Raw genomic sequence first — 23,389 nt, 5'->3', positions numbered from 1 at the left:
TTGCTTGTACGTTTGGTGTCATACCTAAGAAATCATGTCCTAAATCTAAGATCACAAATCTTTATGCCTATGCTTTCTTTTTAAAATTCTTTTAGTTGTTGATGGATCTTTATTTTATTCATTTACTTATATTCGGTGTTGAGAATTGAACCCAGTGCCTTACATATTCGAGGCAAGTGCTCTACCCCTTAGCCCTAACCCCAGCCCTATCTATGCTTTCTTTTAAGAAATCTGCATCTTTAGCTCTTTTATTTAGGTCTGTGATCCTTTTATAGTAAACAGTTGTGAGTTAGGGGTCTGATTTATTTTGCATGTGGATATTCATTTTTTCTAGCACTTAGTTGAAAAGATTATTCTGTCTACATTGAATAACTTTGGAATTTTTCTCAAAAATGAGTTGACGATAACTGAGGGTTTGTTTCTGACTCTCGTTAATGTCTCACTGACATGTGTCAGTAATTATGCCAGAACCACATCCCACTGTCTTCACTATTGCACCTGTATAGTAAGCTTGAAATCAGGAATTGTGAATCTTCCAACTTTTCTCTTTTTCAAATTGTTTGGCTGTTCTGGGTCCATTGTATTTCCAAATGAATGTTAGGATTGCTGAGGCAGGCAGCGACCAAAGGAGGTAGATTTAAAAAGGCCGCTGAAGGAGGCTTTATTGAGATACCACTTACAGGAGGAACTCGATCAGACCCACAGAGTGGACAGGAGAAGGGTCTGAGGAGAAACCGCGTGGAAGCTCGACTGGACTGGACTTTTATGGGGCTTACAGCAGGAAGGGAAAGGCTTGGGACAGGAAAAGGTGTTCTTAGGATCCGTTGTCCTGTTGGAGTTGGTCAGGGGAGTTGGCTGAACTGGATTGGCCAGGGGGTCAGTCTTTGTTTTCCTTCTGTGTGTTTGTGTGTCTGTGTGTGTTCTGCCGGGGGTTGATCCCAGGGGCATTCTACTACTGAGCTATATTCCTAGCCCTTTTTAGATTTTTATTTTGAGACAGAGTTTTGCTAAACTGTCCAGGTTGGCCTCATACTTGTATCCTCCTACCTCAGACTCCTGAGAGCTGGGATTATAGGCATGCACCACTGGGTCTGCCTATCTATTCTTTTTCTGTTATTCTTATTTCTATATCTTATTCTGATTTGTAGTTTTCAAGTCTTACTCTTCTTTTGTTAAATGTATTCCTGAGGGCTGGGGATGTGGCTCAAGTGGTAGCACGCTTGCTTGGCACGCGTGCGGCCGGGGACCGCTCCTCAGCACCACATGCAAACAAAGATGTTGTGTCCGCCAAAAACTAAAAAATAAATATTAAAAATCCTCCCCCTCTCTCTCTCTAAAAAAAAAAAAATGTATTCCTGAAAGTTTTATTCTTTTTGATGGTATTGTGAATGTAATTGTTTTCTTAATTTTATTTTCAAGGGCTGGGGATGTGGCTCAAGCGGTAGCGCGCTCGCCTGGCATGCGTGCGGCCCGGGTTCGATCCTCAGCACCACATACCAACAAAGATGTTGTGTCCGCCGAGAACTAAAAAATAAATATTAAAAATTCTCTCTCTCTCTCTCTCTCTCTCCTCTCACTCTATCTTAAAAAAAAAAAAAAAAAATTTATTTTCAAATTGTTCATTGCTAGTGCATAGAAATATAACTGGGTTTTGCTAGGCATGGTGGTGCATGCCTATAATCCCAGCAGCTCCAGAGGTTGAGGCAGGAGAATCTCGAGTTCAAAGCCAGCCTCAGTAATGGTGAGGCATTAAGCAACTCGGTGAGACCCTGTTTCTAAATAAAATACAGTGGGGATGTGACTCAGTGGTTAAGTTAAATTCCTCTGAGTTCAATCCCTGGTAACCCCCTGCCAAAAAAAAAGAAAAAAAGAAATGTAATTGGATTTTGTATATTGGTCTTATACTTTGCAACCTTGCTGAATTCTTTTGTTCTAATAGTTTCAGGGGAATTCTATACAAAAGGAACAGTCCTGAGCTTCAATTATACACACATTTTTTTTACACACACACACACACACACACGTATGTGTATGTATGTGTGTGTGTGTATGTATGTGTGTGTATATATATATATATATATATATATATATAAACATTTTAAAAATTTCTTCTTCAGTGTTGAGAATCCACCCCAGGGCCTTGTGCATGCTAGGCAAGTGCTGTAATACTGAAGTACATCCCCACTTCCTATACTTCCTATTCTCTAATATTTGTCTTCGTTTTTCTGGGGACCATTCAATAGAGGATGAAATTGAGAATTTGTGCAAAAATATCCCCCCCCACACTTTTTATAATGGGGATTGAATATAGGGACATTTTACCATTGAGCTGCATTCCTGGCCTTAAACTTTCAGTCCTCCTGCCTCAGCCTTCCTTTGTCACTGGGATTACAAGTGTGTACCAGTGCACCTGGTAATATTGTCATTTATTTATTTATTTTTTGTAGTTGTAGATGAACAGCATGTCTTTATTTTATTTGGTTGTTTTTTTGTGGTGCTGAGGATTGAACCCAGTGCCTCATACATGCTAGGCAAATGCTCTACCACTGAACCACAACCCCAGTCTGCAATATTGTCCTTTTTAAGTGTGTTAAGATAGGAAACACTTATTGCCAGGTACAGTGGCACATGTGTATAATCCCGATACTAGGTAGGAGGATCACAAGTTTGAGTGAGACCCTATCTTAAAATAAAAAGGGCTAGGGGCTGGAGTTGTGGCTCAGTGGTAGACCGTTTGCCTTACACCACATATGGATAAATAAAGGTATTGTGTTCATCTACAACTAAAAAAATAAATAAATAAAAATAAAGAAGAGTTTAAAAAAAAAGGGGGCTGGGGATGTAGCTCATTGATGAAGCATTCCTGCGTTTCATCCCCAGTACCAGAAACAAACTAAACCACGTATCATGTAGCCAGATATACACTTGAAAGACTGCAAGTCCTTTTCACAGGGACCTAAAGATTTTTTATATATGAAAGATTTATCTGATATTTTTTACATATACAAAATTAAACCTGTCATTTGAGCATTAAAAGTGCTTTAACTTTATAATTTTTTTTCTACTTAAAAATTCAGATATTAGGTGCTGAGAATGTAGCTCAGTGGTAGAGTAATGTGTCTAGCATGTCCAAGGCAGCCTTGATCACCACCACCACTACCATTACACATACATATGTACACACACACATCAGATAGAGCTTCACACATTCTCACAAGTTTAATATTAATGAATTATGTTTCATTAGCTTTTACCTCACAACATTACCTTCTTAGTGACTCATAGGCGATTCAGATGCTATTTCAACCTCTCATTTTAATAGGTGAGAAATCAGCTGGCATAGGAATAATGGGAAGCATAATGTGACAAGAGCATAAAATGAAATCAGAGTACTCCAAGTTCAGTACAACTTGCTTCCCATTTACTAATAGGAATGTTCATGGCGTTAGTTCATTCTTTAAGTAGTAAGTTTCTTGGGCTGGGGATGTGGCTCAAGTGGTAGCGTGCTCGCCTGGCATGCGTGCGGCCCCAGTTCGATCCTCAGCACCACATACCAACAGAGATGTTGTGTCCGCCGAGAACTAAAAAATAAATATTAAAAAAAAGTGGTAAGTTTCTTTTTTTGTAAAAACAACAAAAATAGTACTTAATGTCCAAGGGTTATTGGAATTAGATAGTGTATATTAACTGTGCAGCACAATTCCTGATACATAATCATTACTCAGTAAATGTAAGTTACTGTTGTTTTAGAATCCCAGTCATCTTACTCTTGGTATATAGTTATTCTCTGTTCCAAGTATAACAGGCCACCTGTATAAAATCTGTGCATTTTGACAAGTGCTAATTGAGTGAATAACCAAGTGTTTTCTTTGAATAAAATTTTTTACTTAATTGGTATTACCTTCTGAGAGTTACAGATGAATTTGTTTTAATTAAACTTTATTTTTTAAATAGTTTTAGGTTTACAGCAAAGTTGAATGGAAAGAGATCCCATATACTCTTTCTTACCACACAGACAATATTCACATTCTGCACCACAGTGAAAATTTGGTACAGTTCATGAATTTTTACTCACATATTACGAAGTCAAACGCTTTATAGTTGACATTAGTGTCTTGGTGTTGTATATTCTGTGGTTTTACAAAAATATGTAATGACACTTATCCACCATTACAATATCATACAGAATAGATTCATTTCCCTAAAAATCCTCTAGTCTCTGTGTATTTATTCCTCTTCCCTAGCTCTTGGCAACCACAAAACTTTTTACTGTTCCTTAATTTTGCCTTTTCCAGAATATCTTATAGTTATTACACAGTATGTATCCTTTTCAGTTTGGCTTCTTTCACTTGGTGATATGTATTTAAGTCTTCTTTTATGACCTGATAGTATTGAATAGTATGCTGTTATCTGGAAATACTGTAGGTATTACTCACTCACTGAAGGACATCTTGTTTGCTTCTAAACTTTGGCATTTATGAATAAAATTGCTATAAACACCTAATACAGGTTTTTGCATGGATGTGTTTTTTACTCATTTAGATAAATACTTAGGATGTGGCATACTGAATTGTATGATAAGACTAATTAGTTTTGTAAGAAACTGTCAGCTGTCCCAAAGTACCTGTACGGTTTTGTATTCCTACCAGTGGTGAATGGTATTTCCTTTTGTTCCACTTTTTTTTTTATCAGCATTTGGTGATGTAACTGTTTGGGTTTTAGCCATTCTGATAGGTGTATAATGGTGTCTCATAATTTTAATTTGGCAGTTCTCTAATGACATGATGTTGGATGTCTCTTAGTGTTTACTTGTCATCTGTATGTCTTTCTTGGTGAAGTATTCATTCAGATCTTATTTTTTCTTTTTAAATTTCAGAGTACTTATTGTGTGAATGGCTAATCATCGAAATTCTCTTTATTTTTTAAATCGAGTTATTTTCTTTTTTTCAATTTTTTTTTTTTAGTTATAGATGGACATGATACCTACCTACCTACCTTCCTTCCTTCCTTTCTTTCTTTTATTTAATTTTTATGTGGTGCTGAGGATCAAACCCAGTGCCTCAGATGTGCTAGGCAAGCATTCTACCACTGAGCCACAACCCCAGCCCCTGAGTTGTTCATTTTCTTAATGTGAGTTTTAAGAGTTCTTTTCCCAGTCCATGGCTTGACTTTTCATTTTCTTGACATCTTTTCTTTCTTTCTTTTTTTTAAATTTATTTTTTAGTTATAGATAGACACAATATCTTTTATTTTTATGTGGTGCTGAGGATTTAACCCATTGCCTCACACATACTAGGCGAGTGCTCTACCTCTGAGCCACTACCCCAGGCCCTTGACATTGTCTTTTCAAAAAGCAGTTTTTAATTTAATTAATTTATTTTGTAATAATGATAATAATAATTGTCATTATTGTGGCACAGCAGATTAAACCCAGGGTTGCTCTACCACTGACCTATATCCCCAATCCTTTTTATTTTGTTTTTTGAGATAGGATCTCCCTGAGTTGCCCAGGCTGGCCTCAAACTTTTAATTCCCCCTACCTCAGCCTCCAGAGTCACTGGAATTATAGGCATGTGCCACATACCTGACTGTTTTTTCACACAGCTGGTATATAGGCAGTGGTTTCCTATAATCTTGCTATAATCACTTACTAGTTCCAGGAGTTATTTTGTCAGTTCTTTCATATTTTTTTATATAGATGATCATCTCATCTGCAAAGAATTTATTTCTTCTTTCTCAATCTATATGCTTATATATATATATATATATATATATATATATTATATACACTATATGTGTGTGTGTGTGTGTGTGTGTATTTAGTTGTAGATGGACGCAATATCTTTATTTTTATGTGGTGCTGAGAATTGAACTCAGTGCCTTACGCATTCCAGGTGAGCGCTCTACCACTGAGCCATAGCCCCAATCCCTGTATATGCTTTTTATTCCTTCTCTTATCTTATTGTATTAATTAGGACTTCTAGTACAATCTTTTTTGTTTGTTTGTTTCAGTTTTTTTATGTGGACACAATATTTTATCTTTATGTGGCGCTGATGATCAAACCCAGTGCCTCAAGCATGCTAGGCAAGCACTCTACTGCTTGAGCCACAACCCAAGTCCCCTCTACTACAATCTTGAAAAGCAATGGTAGGAGGGACACACCCTTACCTTGTTTCTGATCTTAGAGGGGAAGCTTGTTGTAATCCTCCTGCCTCAGCCTCCCAAGTCACAGATATTACAGGTGTGCGTCACCATAGCCAGCACCTTCTGTATTTATTAATAGGGATTTCTCTGTAAAGAGAAATATTCTCTCACCTGTTATACTAAATTATCGTATACTGTAGACATGATAATGTTGATTCTTTTTAGTTATTTACTCTTTTTAAAATAAGTTGGTTTTCCTAGCATTCTCTAATCGTGACTACTGAGACTTTTCAAAATTTGAATATTGCAATGAGCTCATGAATTTAAACATAGTTAATATTTTATAATTCATTATGTTTATATTAATTGGGGCACAGATTTTGCCATGTTTGATAACTGAAAATATTTTTGAAAGGCTCCTAAGGACTGTTTTTTTTAAAAAGTCAGTTGTTACCCATTTTTTTGTATGTGAAATCCAAAAAAGCTCTTTCTTTGAATGTGTAAAAAAGTCTTATATGATTGCTCTCAAGAACTTTTGTCATGTTATCATGGTCCTGGTCATCTTTGGTAGCTTTTTAACTTTTTCATACAACAAGGTGCTTTTTTTTTTTTTTTTAAAGAGAGAGTGAGAGAGAGAATTTTTTTTTTTAATACTTATTTTTTAGTTTTCGGCGGACACAACATCTTTGTTTGTATGTGGTGCTGAGGATCGAACCCGGGCCGCACACATGCCAGGCGAGCGGGCTACCGCTTGAGCCACATCCCCAGCCCCAACAAGGTGCTTTCTTAGATCCAGAATCAACCATATCTCTAAGGAACCTGAGGAAGGATATTTAGAAACCACAGTATGGAAACTGAATGCTTGTTGCCACTCGATTGGTCTAGAATTAATTAATGTCGGTTTGGAAATAAAACCATCTACATAGTCATATATTTGTGTTTATTTTCATGATATAATAATTTAGTATTCCATTTCGAATTTAAGACTACCAATCCTGATTCTGCATTACACCTATGTCTGTCTACTTTTTTATGTCTCCAAATCTGGTTGTTTTTTGATATTGGGGATTGAACGCAGGGGCACTGGACCACTGAGCCACATCCGCTGCCCTGTTTTATATTTTATTTAGAGACAGGGTCTCACTGAGTTGCTTAGTGCCTCACTATTGCTGAAGCTGGCTTTGAATTTGCTATTCTCCTGCCATGGCCTCCCCAGCCACTGGGATTACAGGCTTGCACCACCAAGCCCAGCTCAAATTTGTTTTTTAATAAGATAACAAATGTAGCCAGGCGTGGGTGGCACATGCTTGCAATCCCAGTGGCTTGGGAGGCTGAGACAGGAGAATCTTGAGTTCAAAGCCAGCTTCAGCAACTGTGAAGCGCTAATTAACTTAGTGAGACCCTGTCTCTAATAAAATACAAAAAAGAGGGCTGGGGATGTGGCTCAGTGGTGGAGTACCCCTGAGTTCAATCCCCAGTACCAAAAAAAAAAAAAAAAAAGACAACTAAATCTTTTGCTTTAGCACATAATTAACATATAACTGTCTCAAAATAGCAATATCCATACTACTAACAATATGATTATTTAAATAAGTTAAGCTTTTCCCTTTTTCTTTGGCAGTAGGGCCTTAGGCAGGTTAGGCAGACAATCCACCACTGAGTTGTATCCCCAGCCCCTGAGCCTTTTATTTTGAAGGGTGTATAATATATTTACTATGTTTTAAAGTAATTTGGAGGATTATTTCTATGTGTCTGTATCTGCAAGTAAAATACTTTTAGCTTGTCAAGCCATGTAAGAGGCATAGAGAAACTTAAAATACATATTACTGAGTGAAAGAAGCCAGTTAGAAAAGTCTGATTCCCAACTGTGACATTCTGGAAAAGGCAGAACTGTAGAGAATGTAAAGATCAATGGATGATGCCAGGAATGGAGGTCAGGGAGCGGGAAAAATAGGTGAAGCAAAGAAGATTTTTAGGCAGAGCTATGCCCTATAACTCTTTATGATACTGCACCTGGCATTGTACATTTAGCAAAACCCATAAGAGTGAACCCTAATGTAAACCATGGACCTTAGTTAACAATGATGTGCAGCCATAACAAATGGGTACCACCAATACAACATATTAATAATTGGGGGAAATGGAGAAAGGGGTGGGGGAAGGCCTATTGAGAACTCTGTATTTTCTGTTAAAATTTTCTGTAAACCTAGAACTGTGCTAAGAAATAAAATCTATTAAGTAAAAAAATAAATCTTTTCTTCCATTGTTACCATATCAATATTAGATTTCAATCCATAGTTAGGACTGTTTCTAGATTTTCTTTTCTGTACCATTAGTCTTTGCATATATATGGCAACAATACTCTTTTGAATTAGGGATTGAATCTAGTGGCACTCTACCACTGAGCAACATTCCAGCACTTTTTATTTTTTATTTTGAAAAAGGGTCTTGCCCAGGCTAACTTTGAATTTATGGTCTTTCTGCCTCAGCCTCCCAAGTAGCTGTGATTAGAGCATGTGCCCCATGCCTGCCACAATATTACTTTTTTTTTTTTTTTTGGTTGTGCTGGGGACTGAATCCAGGGCCTTGTGCATGTGAAGCAAGCACTCTACCAACTGAGCTACATCCCCAGCCCTCAACGTTACTCTTAATTATAGAGGCTTGTAATATATTTCAATCCAGAAGGTTGTTACCCACCCCCCTTTGCCCCATTGCTCTTTTTTGTTTTAAGGTCCTCCTGGATTTTTTTTGTTGGGGGTGGCACCAGGGATTGAACCCAGGGGTGCTTTACCACTGAATCTCATACCCAGCCCTTTTCATATTTTATTTTGAGACAGGGTCTTGCTAAGTTGCTTAGGACCTCACCAAATTGCTGAGGCTATCTTTGAACTTGGATCTTCCTGCCTCAGCCTCCCTAGCTGCTGGGATTACAGGCATATACCAATGTGCTCATCTTATAATCAACTTTTTTAAACTGTAATTTTATTGTATTTGTAAACTAACTTCAGGAGCTGGATTGACATTTTTGTATTGTTGAATCTTCCTATTCAAGAATATGGTTACATTCTGGGAATTTTTGATTCAGTAGTGCTAGCTGCCCCCCCCCATATTTATTTTATACAAACATTTATGATCAAATTGGTTTAAGATTAGTGTTATTTCTTTAGGATGGGCTGGACATCAATGATTATGTCCTCTTCTAAGTATGTTAAGGAGTATTTCTGTACATAAAACATTAGTACAATTTCAGGTTTCTCTGAGTGGAGTATTCCCTGTACTATACATATTCTTTTAGATGTAGGTCTTTTTTTTTTAAATTTTTTTTTAGTTGTGGATGGACACACAATATCTTTATTTTTATGTGGTGCTGAGGATTGAACCTAGTGCCTCACATATGTGAGGCAAACGTTTTACCACTGAGCTACAGCCCCAACCCAGAAGTAGGTCTTCTAAGGTAGTTCTTAATAAAGATTTATTTAATTTTGTCAGTTTTCTTTTGGGCCACCTGAGCATCATTGCGTACATTCAAGAACTAGTTGTGGTTTCCTCAGCATTATATTTTTGCTTAAAATGAGAAGCAAAAATGAAGTAGTACAGTTTATAAAATTAAAAATTAGTAACTGCTTTTGCTTGTGTGTACATTAAAAATATAAAAACACTCCCTCCACCCCACCAGAGACTGAACCTAAGGGGTATTTAATCACTGAGCTACAACTCCAGCCTTTTTTGTTTTGAGATAGGGTCTCACTGAGTTGTTTAGGGACTCACTGAGTTGCTGAGGCTGGCTTTGAACTTATGATCCTTCTGCCACAGTCTCCCAAGCAGCTAGGATTACAGGCATTTGGCACCATGCCCAGTTTAAAAATACTATCTTTAATAAGAGTTCCAGAAATGATAAATAGCAGAAATCCCCATAAACACTTTAAGGGCCTGTGGGCTTTGGGCTTCCCCACTAATAAAATTTTGAAAAATTTCTCACAGTCCTGGAATATATATGGAAAGTTTTGTTTCTTTTTTTTTTTTTTTTTTAAACACAGTACTGGGGATGAAACCCAGTGGTGCTTTACCACTGAACTAAATCCCAGCCCCTTTATTTTTGTTTTTTGTTTTGAGACAGGGTTTTAACTTCTGACCCTCCAGCTTCAGTCTCCTAAGTAGCTGGGATTACAGGTGTGGGTTACTACTACACCCCCATGAGAAAAGTTTTTATGCTAAATATCAGGCCACACACCCCCACCCCCCGCTTTTAATCCAGACATGCTTTACCACTTAGCTACATTTAATCCAGACATGCTTTACCACTTAGCTACATTTCCATTACTTATTTTTATTTTGAGACAGTGTTCCGTTGAGTTACTTAGTGCCTCACTAAATTGCTGAGGCTGGCCTTGAACTTGTTGATCCTCCTGCTTCAACCTCCTGAGTTGCTGGGATTACAGTTATATACCAGTATACTTTATTAACAAATGTCTTTTTAATATGTCCTTCATCTATCTATCTTCCTTCCTTCCTTCCTTCCTCTCTCTCTCTTTCTCTCTTTTTTCTCTCTTTTCGCTCTTTTCTTTCTTTCTTTGGTGGAGATTGAACCCAAGGCCTTGTGCATGTGAGGCAAGCACTCTACCAACTGAGCTATATCCCCAGTCCCTTCATGTTTCTTAGTAGTAATAATAGCTAACCTCTGTCAAGACTGTATTCTTCATTTTTACAACACAAACTTTTAAGTACTTTTTGTTTACACTTTACCAATGAGGAAAGTAAACACAAGATTCTAAGGTTACCAAAGTAGTTAATGTAAAAATAGAAAGCAGGATTTTTTTTTTTCTTTCTCTCTTTTGGGAATTGAATCCAGGGGTGCTCTACCACAGAGCTACATCCCCAGTCCTTATTTTTATTTTGAGACAGGGTTTCGCTAAGTTGCCTGGGCTAGCCTCAAACCTTCGGTCCTCCTGCCTCAGCCTCCTGAGTACCTGGATTACAGGCATGTGTCACCTGGCTCAGATGAAAAGGAAAGATTATTGAAGACCGTGTCCTTCTACCTTTCCAGCAAAGGTCAACCACTTATTCCATGTACTCTTAATTGTTCAGATAAAAGATATTATGGATTTCTTGGAAATATTCATTCATGTGGGTTTTGTGTGTGTTTGTGGTATATGTATGTATGTATGTTTTATTCTGTTTTAAGGTGTTGGGGATTGAACCTAGGGCCTCACATATGCTAGGCAAAGTACTCTCGCATTGAGTGACACATCCCCAGCCCTTGTGTAGATTCCCCCTGCCCCATTTTACTTATTCAGTCTTTTTTTTCCCCCTTAGGCAGTTTTTAATGTAGATTTATATGTTTGCCTATAAAACATCTCCACATACATAATGTAATTTGGTTTAAATAAGTTATCAAATATTTAAGATTCTAGTATGTGGGTATGGTTATCTCCTGATTCACACAGGACATTTAGTTGACATCTTGTGATGATCTAAATCAGTGATTTCCACTTTGATTCTAAGTGAAAACTTGTCGAGCAATGTCAATAGAGTTCCTAAAAAGATCTTTCCTATGTAAGGTGTGAGGTTAAATTTATTTTTCAAAGAAGGACCCTTTAAAGCCTTTTTTTTTTTTAAGAGAGAGAGAGAGAGCGAAAGAGAGAGAGAGAGAATTTTTAATATTTATTTTTTAGTTCTCGGCGGACACAACATCTTTGTTGGTATGTGGTGCTGAGGATCGAACCCGGGCCGCACGCATGCCAGGCGAGCGCGCTACCGCTGAGCCACATCTCCAGCCCCCCTTTAAAGCCTTTTAAAAGATTATATTGCAGATTTCCAAAAGGGGAAATTGTTGTACAACATTTTCTAGTCTTATTTGACCCCAAAGCCCTTTGGTTATAGAGCAAAACTATTTTAACATGTGTTGATTCTGGGCATAAAGGAGAACAACTTTAAGTACATCTTTGAGCTTTTATTCAGCTACAGAAAAGGACATTAAAGAAATTGAATTTTTTTGCTGGAAATGTAGCTCAGTGATAGAGTGCTTACCTGTGATATATGAAACCGTGGGTTCAAACACCAGTATTCTCCCTCCACCCTGCCCACCCCCCCAAAAAAAATCAAGAAACTGACGTTTTCTAAATTGAAAATTTGTTGTTTTCAAACATGAACTTATCAAATAATAATTGGAGGTATCATGGCACAAGAGAGGACTCCCAGACTTTGGAGGTAGTTTTCTAGGTTTCAGTCTCAACTTCACTACTTATCACTATCTGTGTATTCTTAGAAAAGGTTCATAGCTTTTTGAGTTCTTGGCTTTCTCAGTGCTGAAACAAGGGTTTTGATGTTTACAAAGCTTATTACATAGTAGTAGGTGCTTGTATAGCAATAATAAGCACCTATTACTATGTCATTATACATAGTGGGAGTTGCTGGTAATTAATTTGGGAAACCAGTAATTTAATGTGAATAATAAAGATCTGTATATAAGAATTTTAGTTACAGCCAAGCACATGGTGCACACCTGTAATCCCAGAGATTTGGGAGGCTGAGGCAGGAGAATTGAAAATTCAGAGCCAGCCTCAATAACTTTGTGTGGCCCTAGTCAACTTAGTGAGATCCTGTCTCAAAATTAAAAAGGGCTGGGGATTTAGATTAGTGGGAAAGTACTCAAGGGGACAATCTCCAGTATATATAAATAAATAAATATATACACACACACACACACACACACACACACACACAACACACACCCATATATAATTTTTTCATTATTATTATTTTTTTTAATCAGGGCTCAGCTGTGGTTACTTTTAGCATGACTTTTTCTGTTTCTCCTGCCATGCATGGTGGTGCATGCCTATAATCCCAGCTACTCATGAAGCTAAAGCAGCAGGATTGCAACCTTGAGGCCAGTGTAGCCAATTTAGGAAGATCCATCTCAAAAATAAACAGGGCTGTGGATGTAACTCAGTGGTAAAGCACTCCTGGATTCAGTTCCTAGTACCACATAAGGCATAGTGCCTGTTACATAAAGCAAAGCCAAATTGTCTACATGGTAGAAAGGGAAAAACAAAGATCCCCTGGTTTTGCCAAGTTTCTCTCTGGGCATAGTTGAAAACAAAGCTTAAAATGTGCATCCTCAACAAGCTAGACCTAGCAAGCCAATTGGAATTTGGAGAATTTACATCTCAACTGAGATTTCCACACCACCCCCCTTCAGTTTTGTTTTTTGTATAAACAGTTGAGATATGAAAAGAGAAACACTTCTTGGGAAAGTTATTATGCCCTAGTTACCCAATGCCTGTCAAAACACTTGATTAAGACATCCTGTTAAATAGGGTGTGGTGGCATACTCCTGTAATTCCAGCAGTTTGGGAAGCAGAGGCGGGAGACTAGCAAGTTAAAAACCAGCCTCAGCAATTTAGTGAGTCTAAGCAACTTAGAGAGACCCTGTCTCAAAATAAAAGGGGCTGGTTAAATGCCTCTGGATTTGATCCCTGGTAGAAAAACAAAACAAAACAAAACATGGTGATTATACACATACCACCTAATGTGACCATCCTTGGATCATAGTTTGGCAAGAGATAGCTCAGGGATTATATGTTTCAAAATTGGTTGCCAGGTGATTGATGTCCTCTTATCTTTTGACTTGAGAGAGGAGATAGTTAAGACCAAGACTAGATGGTATAGGCTAGGGTTATAGAGTAGTTCAGAACCCTTTCCCAGTTTTGCCTATGGATTAGGGTTGTTTTTGTTTTTATTTTTTCCCCAAGGTAAATACTGCCCTTCTGCCTATAATGCTATTATCAGTTATACTTTTATATAAATTGCTGTGTCTAAACGCAGTATTCTCCCAAGTCCTTAGGAGGTCAGTTCATTGAAGGGTAGTTACCTCTGAGGGGATATGAAAGGGGGAAAAGATGGAGCAAAGGATATTTCTCAGACATTTGGATGAACTGCCCAGTGGGGGATGTATGGCAGCAGTTGGTGACATATGACACTTTTCCCTAAGAAATTAGAGGGAGAAAGAGATTCCAAAGTTAAGCTCTATTTCCTATTACATCTGTTCTGTCCAGTGCTGTTTGTACCTTAGATATCAGTAGATCTGAATGTAAATCACATCTACTCTGAAGAGCAAAGCAGTAGGAGAAATTGGAGATTTGACCAACTTATAGTGAGGACCAATCCAATCTTTTTTTTTTTAATTAATTTCTTTTTCACTTGTTTATTTATTTATTGATTGATTGATTGTGGTGCTGAGGATCAATCCCAGGGTCTTGCACATGCAAGGCGAGTGCTCTAACATTGAACCACAACCCCAGCCCCAAGGACCAATCTTTTAAAAAAATACATTTTTCGTTGTAGATGGACACAATACCTTTATTTTGTTTATTTAGTTTTTTTTTTTTTTTTTTTTTTTATGGTTCTGGGGACCAAACCCAGTGCCTCATGCCTGGTAGGCAAGTGTTCTACCATTGATCCACAACTCCAGCCCATGAACACCAATTTTATACCCAAACGGGTGTGGGATGTTTACATATTCTTTTTTAAAAGATTCATTATTCTCAATTTGTAATGGACACAACAACACTATTTGTCTCACAGATAGTTGAGGAAAATATTGTGAACATAGGAATGAATTAGTAATAATAGTAAGAAGAATAATGTTTAAGAAAATATAGAAAAGTAGCCAGGTGTGATGGCTCATGCCTGTAATCCCAGCAACCTGGGAGGCTTAGGCAGGAAGGTCTCAAATTTGAGGCCGCCTTTAGCAAGACACAGTCTGAAAAAAAGAAAGAAAGAACTGGGGATATAACATCCCTGGGTTCAGTAACAGAAAAAGAAATGAGAAAGGTAAAGTTTCGAAACAAGTTATTTGGGTGATAGAGAATTTATTTAGTTACTCAAACATTTCCTGTTGCAAGGCATTATGCTAGGTTTTGGGAATATAAAGATAAATAAGTTTTTTTTCCTAAGGGAAAAAAAATTGCAGGGCTAGGGTTTAGCTCAGTGTTAGAGTACATGCCTAGCACATGCAAAGCCCTGGGTTTAATCTCTAGCACCCCCCAAAAAATTACTTTTTAAAAGAGAATTACCTATTGGACTCTAAAGAAAGTACTTTGGGAGGAGCTTGAAATCTGTGACCAAGGTAATTAAGTGTAATGTTCCCTCCTCTTTGTTTTATTTCTCTTCCAGAAATGCTAATAGCCAAACTTTGTTATTGCTGAGGCAAGAATTGGTAGCAGAGATAATGGAATTATCTCCTGCCAAAACTACAGTGGACTTTCTTTCTGAACAAAGTTGGCATTGCAAAACTCTTGTACTGAAATGAGAATGGATATTGTGCTGGAGACACACTCAGGTTTTAACTCAAATTAAAACCAGCCCTTTCCAGTGTAAATTGGAATAGTTTTTTCACATGCATTAAAAATACCTGAGTGTTGTAGTGTACACGTGTAATCCCAGTGACTTGGGAGACTGAGGCAGGGGGATCCCAAGTTTGAGCCAGTCTGGGTAACTTAGCAAGACCTTGTCTCAAAGTAAAAAATGCTGGAGATATAGCTAAGATATAGTAAGAGTGCCTCTGGGTTCCATCCCCAGAACTATAGATAGATAAATAATTATGGCCTAGAAAGGAGCAAATATCTTTAACCAGTTTCCCCCAATAATTAAAAAAAATGAATATGGAGAAGAGGTTGAGTCAAAATCCTAAATCCTTATTTTGGAGTGTGGGGAACTGGAAGGAAATATACTAAAATGTAAACCATTGAATTACTGTATTATTAGTGGTTGGGACTACTTTCTTAGTATTTAAATAACTTTATCTTTGTGTGAGGGGGGCATGGAGGTACTAGGAACTGAACTCAAGGGTGCCTTACCACTGAGCAACATCCCCAATCCTTTTTATTTCTTATTTTGAGATGGGGTCTCATTAAGTTGCCCAGCCTGGCCTTGAACTGGGATCCTCTTGCCTTATCCTCCTGAGTTGCTGGGATTATAGATGTTGGCCATCCTGCCAGGCTTCCTACCTATCAAGAATTTATAAACAGTTTTATTTTACCATAAATGTTTCTAACAAAGATGAATAAAATTGTCCTAACAGTTTTCCATTTTGTTTTTTTGCTGGTATTTTGCTCTTTTTCATGCCCTGTGTAATTAATTTTTCATGTGCAACCAGAATAGCTTTTTAAATAGTGTACCTATGATTATGCCACTTCCATTGAATTTGAAATTATGGCTTTGGATTTAGTGATTCTCATCCCTAGTTGCATATTAGAATTACCTGGAAATTCCAGACCCCTACAGAAAAAAATTACCTAGGCTAGGTAGTCTTCAGAGAATTTGAATAAACTGCTTAGGGTCTTTTTTTTTTTTTTTTTTTTGATAGGATATTTAAAAAATCTACTCAAGTGCTTCTGATATGCGGGCAAGATTGAGAACGCTTCCCTTAGATGAATGATCTCTCCTCTGTCTACTTCTCAGACCTTATCTGCCAACTTCCCACGCTTGTTCAGCCTCACAGGTTTCCTCCTCTCAAAAGTTATGTTGTCTGTCTTTCCCTCCCGTTCACCCTTCCTCCCTCCCTTCCTTTTTTTGCATTGCTGGATATTGAACTCTGGGCGTCATACATGCTAGGCAAGCACTTTCACCCTCCAGTCCTATTTATTCTTTTTTTTTTTTTTTTTTGTACTAGGAATTGAATCCAGGGGCATTTATCCATTGAGCCACATTCCAACCCTTTATTATTATTATTTTCATATTACCTTTATTCTATTTATTTATTTTTATGTGTTGCTGAGGATTGAACTTAGGGCTGTACACGTGCTAGGCAAGTGCTCTACCATTGAACTACAGCCCCAGCCCACACCGTTTTTCTTTTTATTTTTTGGTACCAGGGATTGAACCCAGGGGTGCTTAATCATTGAACCACATCCCCTCCCCTTTTTACTTTTTGAGACAGGTTCTCATTAAGTTGCTTAGGGCCTCCATAAATTAACTGAAGCTGGCTTTAAACTTACATTCTCCTGCCTCAGCCTCCTGAGCTGCTAGGATTATAGGTGTATGCCAGAGTACCTGGCTTATTTTTTTATTTTGAAACAAGATTTCCCTCAATTTCCAAGCTGGCTTCAAACTTGAGATCCTCCTATTTCATTCAGCCTTCTGTGTTTGGTTTTTACCTAATGTCCTTTTTTGTTTCAGGATTCCATCTAAATTACCACATTATATTCAGTAGTCACATCTTAAGCTCCTCTTGGTTATGACAGTTTTTAGGACTTTCTTTGATTTTGATAACCTTGACAATTTTCAGGAATACATGTCAGGTTGTTGTATGTCCTCTGGTTGACATTTGGCTAAAGTTATATATTTTGGGGAGGAAGACCACAGGGGTAAAACACTGTTTTTATTACATCATATTTAGAGTACATAGTATTCAACAAAATTTAACACTGTTGATTATTTACCTGAGTGAGGTAGTGCTTATCAGTTTATCCGCTGTAAAGTTAATATTCCCTATTCCGTTTTCCACACTGTATTTTTTGGACAAAAGTCACTACATGTTGGGAAAGACTAGGAAGTTATGCTTTAGTTTGAAGGTAAAGTTTCTACCTAAGTTATTTGAAATTCTTCTGTACGGGATATTTGTCTCTTCTCCTCCATTTATTTATTCAATCATGTATTTGTGCCAGAGATGTTTATTTTGTACTTTGATTTAGATTTAGGTGGACACAATATCTTTATTTTATTTTTATGTGGTGCTGAGGATTGAACCCAGTGCCTCATGCATGCTAAGTGAGCACTGTACCCCTGAGTCATGACCCCAGCCCCTATGGGGTCTTTTTCAATTGACTACTGTATCCCTTTGACATAGACATTATAGTTTTTTTGTTTTACTTTTTGAGTACTTCCTTAATTATCAGCATTATAATTTTCTCCACCTTCATTTACATATTTGCTACAGTTCTTTAGTTAGCCCTTTCTGCAAGGAACCCTGTTTCCTTTTATTGGAGAATGGTATTAGAAATCAGATCTGGGGGCTGGGGCTGTAGCTCAGTGGCAGAGTGCTTGCCTTGCACATGTGAGGTGCTGGATTCGATCCTTAGCACCACATAAATATAAAACAAATAAAGAAAAAAACTACATAAAAAATAAGATCTGGGTATTAGTTGTGTACATAGGGCCTCAAAGCTGACAGCAAGGAGGCTAAAGTGAGTTTTTCTATATGTAACCATGTGCATCTGTATTAAGCTAAGCATGAGCCAGGTATCGTGGTACACATGTAATCCCAGCAATTCAGGAGGCTGAGGCAGAATGATCTCAAATTCATGGTCAGCCTCAGCAACTTAGTGAATACTTGGATTTATTTATTTATTTAGTTGTAGTTGGACCCAATATCTTTATTTATTTTTATGTGGTGTTGAGGATGGAACTCAGACCCTCACATGTGCTAGGCAAACAAGTGTTCTACCACTGAGCTACAACCCAGCCCTGAATACTTGGATTTAAATAAAAATAAAAAGGGCTGGGGATATCTAGATAAGTGGTAAAGTGCCCCTGGTTCAAAACCCAGTAGCAAAAAAGAAAAGCTCAACATGAATTGGTACAGATGTCTGTATTATCACATAGATCATTCCAGCTTTCTCTCTTTGGTTTTTTCTCTCTGTAAGCTCACTCTTCAACAGTGAAAAATCTGTCTCCCACAATCTATCATATATTTACTTATTTGTTCAGTTTCAATGTACATATATAGATTCAGCAGCTTCAGATTAATACAGAGTCCTATGGAAGACTCTTAGTGCTTATTTGCAGTACCTGTTGCCTTTTGTCTTAGATTCCAGTCATTTCCAAAGTTACTTAGGTCAGCACCTTTTCTACACTTGCTTCAGTGAGGTTGTTTAATTTATTTGAAGTACAATTAGATTATTTCATCACAGTTTGTACTCCATCCAGAAATCACCTGGCATCCTATATGATTTCTTTAATTTGCATACATTAAGATTCACGCTATGAAGTTAGTTAAGTTTTGATAAATGCAAAGTGTCACACGTCTATTTGTCTTAGAATTTTTACATTTGTTGTCCTTTTGCCTGGAATAGTCTTCCCACATATTGCCCCATGGTTACCCCCTTATCTTTCATTCCCTTCTGTGCTCCATGGGGAGGCCTTCCTTGGGCATTCAACCTAAAGGACTCTCCGAACAAAATAAAAAATTGTATTCATTTAATTTCTCCTCTCTCTCTTTTTCTCTGTATTGTTTGGTCAATCTCCCTGTACTAAGATACAAATTTAGTGAGAGCAGGGACTTTTCTGTTTCCTGAATATTTAAAATACTGGGTCAGTAAAAATATCTTGATGTATGAATGAATAATCCTGTCCTAGGTGTGTCTAGTCTTATTCCTAGTCATGGTTTCATGATTAATAGTATCTGAAAGCAGATTTGTTCAATTCAGCTTCCTGATTAACTACCTCACTACTTACAAAGGGGATTTGCTTACAGATTAGATTATTTCAGTATATTGAAAATGTGCAATTACTTTATTCTCTCCTACATGTTGATAACTCTTTTTTTTTTAAAGAGAGAGAGAGAAATTTTTTTAATATTTATTTTTTAGTTCTCGGCGGACACAACATCTTTGTTTGTATGAGGTGCTGAGGATCGAACCCGGGCCGCACGCATGCCAGGAGAGCGCCCTACCGCTTGAGCCACATCCCCAGCCCCATTGATAACCCTTTTTAAAAAATATGTTTTAATAAGAGATTTAAAATCTTTGTTCCAGGGTTGAGGTGTATCTCAGGGATAGAGTGTTTGCCGAGATCAAGGACCTGAGTTCAATCCATGGTACTTCAAAAACAAATGTCTCTGCTCATACTTGGAATTGCATATTAATAACCATTGACTTCCTAGTCCTGCTGTAATTAGAATCAGTTGAGGAATTAAAAAAAAAAAAAGGTTAGCTGAGGGACAAAGTACTATTTCCTGACTAGGAAGATTCTACAGTTTTGTATTTTTAACATGTAGTCTGGCATCTAATTAATTGAACATTTGGTGTTTCAGAATCCCACTGGGGGTACTGGGGTTATGGCTCAGTGGTAGAGCACTTGCCTAGCATGTGTGAGGCACTGGGTTCTTTCCTCAGCACCATATAAAAATAAATAAATAAAGGTATTGTGTCCATCTACAACTAAAAAAAAAAAAAAGAAATAATAATAAATCCTACTGGGACTGAGGGTAGTTCAGTAGTAGAGCCCTTGCCTACATTCATGAGGCCCTAAAATCCATCCCCAGCACTTAAAAAAAAATTCAGTATATGGTTATACAGTGAGATTTTATGATAATTTCTAGAAGAATTCAGTTTATTACTACTATTGAAACATACACACAAAATCTTTAATTTGCACTAACTTTCTGTAACTATTTAAGCTCTTTCTATGGGCTAGGTGCTAGGGAATATCATAAGTGAATCATGGACACTGCTTTCAAGGAACCTGTACCCTTTGAGAAGGCAGTAGCATGGATGTAAATAATTATAGTAGAAAACAGAAAACAATTTTGGTATTTTAGGTAGGGAGTGGTCCTTCAGACTCCTGTGAGAAGGTAAAATTAGAGTTTCATTTCTTTTTTTTTTTTAAATATTTTTTAAGTTGTAATTGGACCCAATACCTTTATTTTATTTATTTTTATGTGGTGCTGAGCGCCTTGCAAGTGCTAGGCAAGTGCTTTACTGCTGAGCTACAACCCCAGCCCGTGGAGTTTCATTCCTTTTTGTTGTTGTTGTTGCACTGGGGATTGAACCCAGGAGTACAGTACCTCTGAATTATATCTCCAACCCTTTTTATTTTATTTTTGAGATAAAGGTTTTGCTGAGTTGTTCAGGCTGACCTTAAACTTGTGATTTTCCTGTCTCAGCCTCTTGAGACACAGGAATTACAGACATGAGTCACTGCACCCAACTATAGTCTAATTCTTAAAGAGAATACGCAGTGAGAGAGAGGACATGGAAGTCCTTTATATGGACTGTAATGTAGGAAATTGAAAAGTAAGGAGGGCCTGTCACAAGCCAGAAAGAAGATCATTGCCAAAATGGAAAAAGGCCTGGAATGGTCAGGAGATAAAATCCAGATTGTCAGAGCTATTAAAGCCATCATTTCTTAACAGAGTTGTATAGCTATTATACTTTTTAAATTTTAGTATTGGAGTTTTTAATAGTAATTCAAACATTAAACATTTTTAATTAGAAAGTTTATTTATCACTTGTGAATTTTAAAAAAACAAACAATTATAGCAAGGCACGGTGGTGCATGTCTGTAATCCCAGCAACTCAGGAAGGTAAGGCAAGAGGATCGCAAGTTCAGTGCCAACCTAGGCAATTTAGCAAACCCCCATGTCAAAAAATAAAAGGGGCTGGGGATGTGGCAGAGGATCCCTGGGTCAGTACCCAGCACCAAATAAATAAATAAGTCCTGAAAAATCCAAGCTGTAGAGTTTTTGTTTTTTCAAGCTCTGTAAAGGATATCGAGTCCAAACTAAACCCCTCATGCTGTAAATAAAGGAAAATAAATTCCAGAATGTTTTAAAATATGTCTGTCCATGAATATGGAGAACAAAATCAAGCAAGAACTTGAGTCTTATGACTAGTTAATCTATGTCAACGTATTCTTGTCAGGTTGAGATCGCTCTTTGTCCTGATGATTGTCAGTTATCAAGAGAAGTTTCATGAGGATATAGACTTTTTTACCTCATTTCTCTAGCCCTTAGACATTATATACTTGCTATACAGAATAGGCACACAGTAGGCATTTGTTGAATGAAAAGGTGAATGGATGGAAAGATAAGACGCCTATAGTGATCCTTGAAGGAAGGCTAGGGTTTAGCTCACTGGATATCATATATGCAATGAACTGTTAGATTTAATAGGTATTGGGCATCTGAAGGGAAACTTTTTGGATGGGGGGCAGCACTAGAGATTGAACCCAAGGCCTTGTGCATGCTAGGAAAGCACCCTACCACTGAGCTGCACCCCCGGCCCCCTCAAGGCAATTATTGAGGGAAATAACCTAGAAAGCCAGATTGGGTTCACATTATAGAAACACTTAAATCCAGGCTAAGGATTTTGGAATTATTACTTTCATTTAAATAACAAAAATAACTTGAAATTATTTCAACTGACTATTCAAAGGTTTTGAACAGAGGAGTAATGCACACAAACACACTAAATACACAGGAATAAGAATCAAAAGGAAAGAGAGAAATTAAATTATTGACAGTTGATTTGAGGTGTTATGAAAGGTTAATTAAAGATTCTGGCTGTGAAAATGGAAATGTTACAGATGTAAGATAAATGGAAAATGGAACTGTCAAAACTTGTTTACTGATGAAGCGTGGCAAGGTGAGGTTGAGGTTTTGAGATTTTTTTTTCTTCATTTTTTGTGATAATGGGGATTGGATTGAACTCAGGGCCTCCTGTATGCTAATCAAGAGCTTTACCACTGAGGTCTATCCCCATCCCCTTTTATTTTATTTGGAGACAAGATCTTCCTGAATTGCCTAGGCTATTCAAAACTTTTTATCCTCCTACTTCAGTTTCTCTAATGCTGGGATTGTAATTGTGTGCCACCACACCCAGCCAGATGTCTTCTGTCTAGATGTTTTTGTGGTATCACTAACAGATACAGTAATTTTAAAGGGTGGATTTGAGTGAGGTACTGGTGCCTTGTCTTGGTGGATGTGGTGAGTGGGCTACTGGAAGTGTGTTGCTAAGAATCGGAAGAAATAGTGGGCCCAGAGATTGTACTAGCAGTTCTACATAGATAGGATGCTTGAAGGTTGGGGATTGAATGAGATTGCCAAAGAGAGAGACAAAAACCAAGGATACATCCTTAGGAAATTACATTTAGAGGGATAAGAAGAAGAGGAACCAGAGAAGGAGTTTTGGTCAGGGTCTAGTTGAAACCTTAGAATAGTCTGAGGAGAGTGGGGGAAAACATCTGAATTACAGATTCTTTTTCATAAAAAGTTTTATATAGTTCATATTGAAGCTATTTATAAAGTGATATAAATTAAGGAAAGGCATTGCTTTTTGCAGGAAAACTGCATTGTATCATTATATATTAAAATCAGAATAGTTGTTTACCTTTAGAAAATATTTTGCTAGACCCAGAGGTTGACGAAATATTTAAAATTTTAACTTGAATTTGAGTGAGAAAATTTGATTTTAATCACTAGTTCTCTTTCATTGAAAGCCTTGAAGTTTTAGAAATTCTGTG

The 23,389-nt window shown here is 37.3% G+C and overlaps 1 protein-coding gene across 2 annotated transcripts in view; it reads left to right on the top strand.

Annotated features, from left to right (window-relative positions):
• The window catches only part of Faf2 (Fas associated factor family member 2), a 63,263-nt gene that overhangs the window by 11,742 nt on the left and 28,132 nt on the right, over positions 1-23,389 (top strand). The window contains exon 2 of one of the 2 annotated variants that reach the window (XM_026398205.2): positions 16,515-16,649. The exons of the other annotated variant lie outside the window; for it this stretch is intronic. The gene's annotated coding sequence lies outside the window, so the exon portion shown is untranslated. The remainder of the gene's footprint in view (positions 1-16,514; positions 16,650-23,389) is intronic. 2 annotated transcript variants of the gene reach the window in all.

Source organism: Urocitellus parryii, chromosome 1 (genome assembly GCF_045843805.1).
Source record: "Urocitellus parryii isolate mUroPar1 chromosome 1, mUroPar1.hap1, whole genome shotgun sequence".
NCBI lineage: Eukaryota > Metazoa > Chordata > Mammalia > Rodentia > Sciuridae > Urocitellus > Urocitellus parryii.
This window is presented reverse-complemented; position numbering and strand designations above follow the sequence as displayed.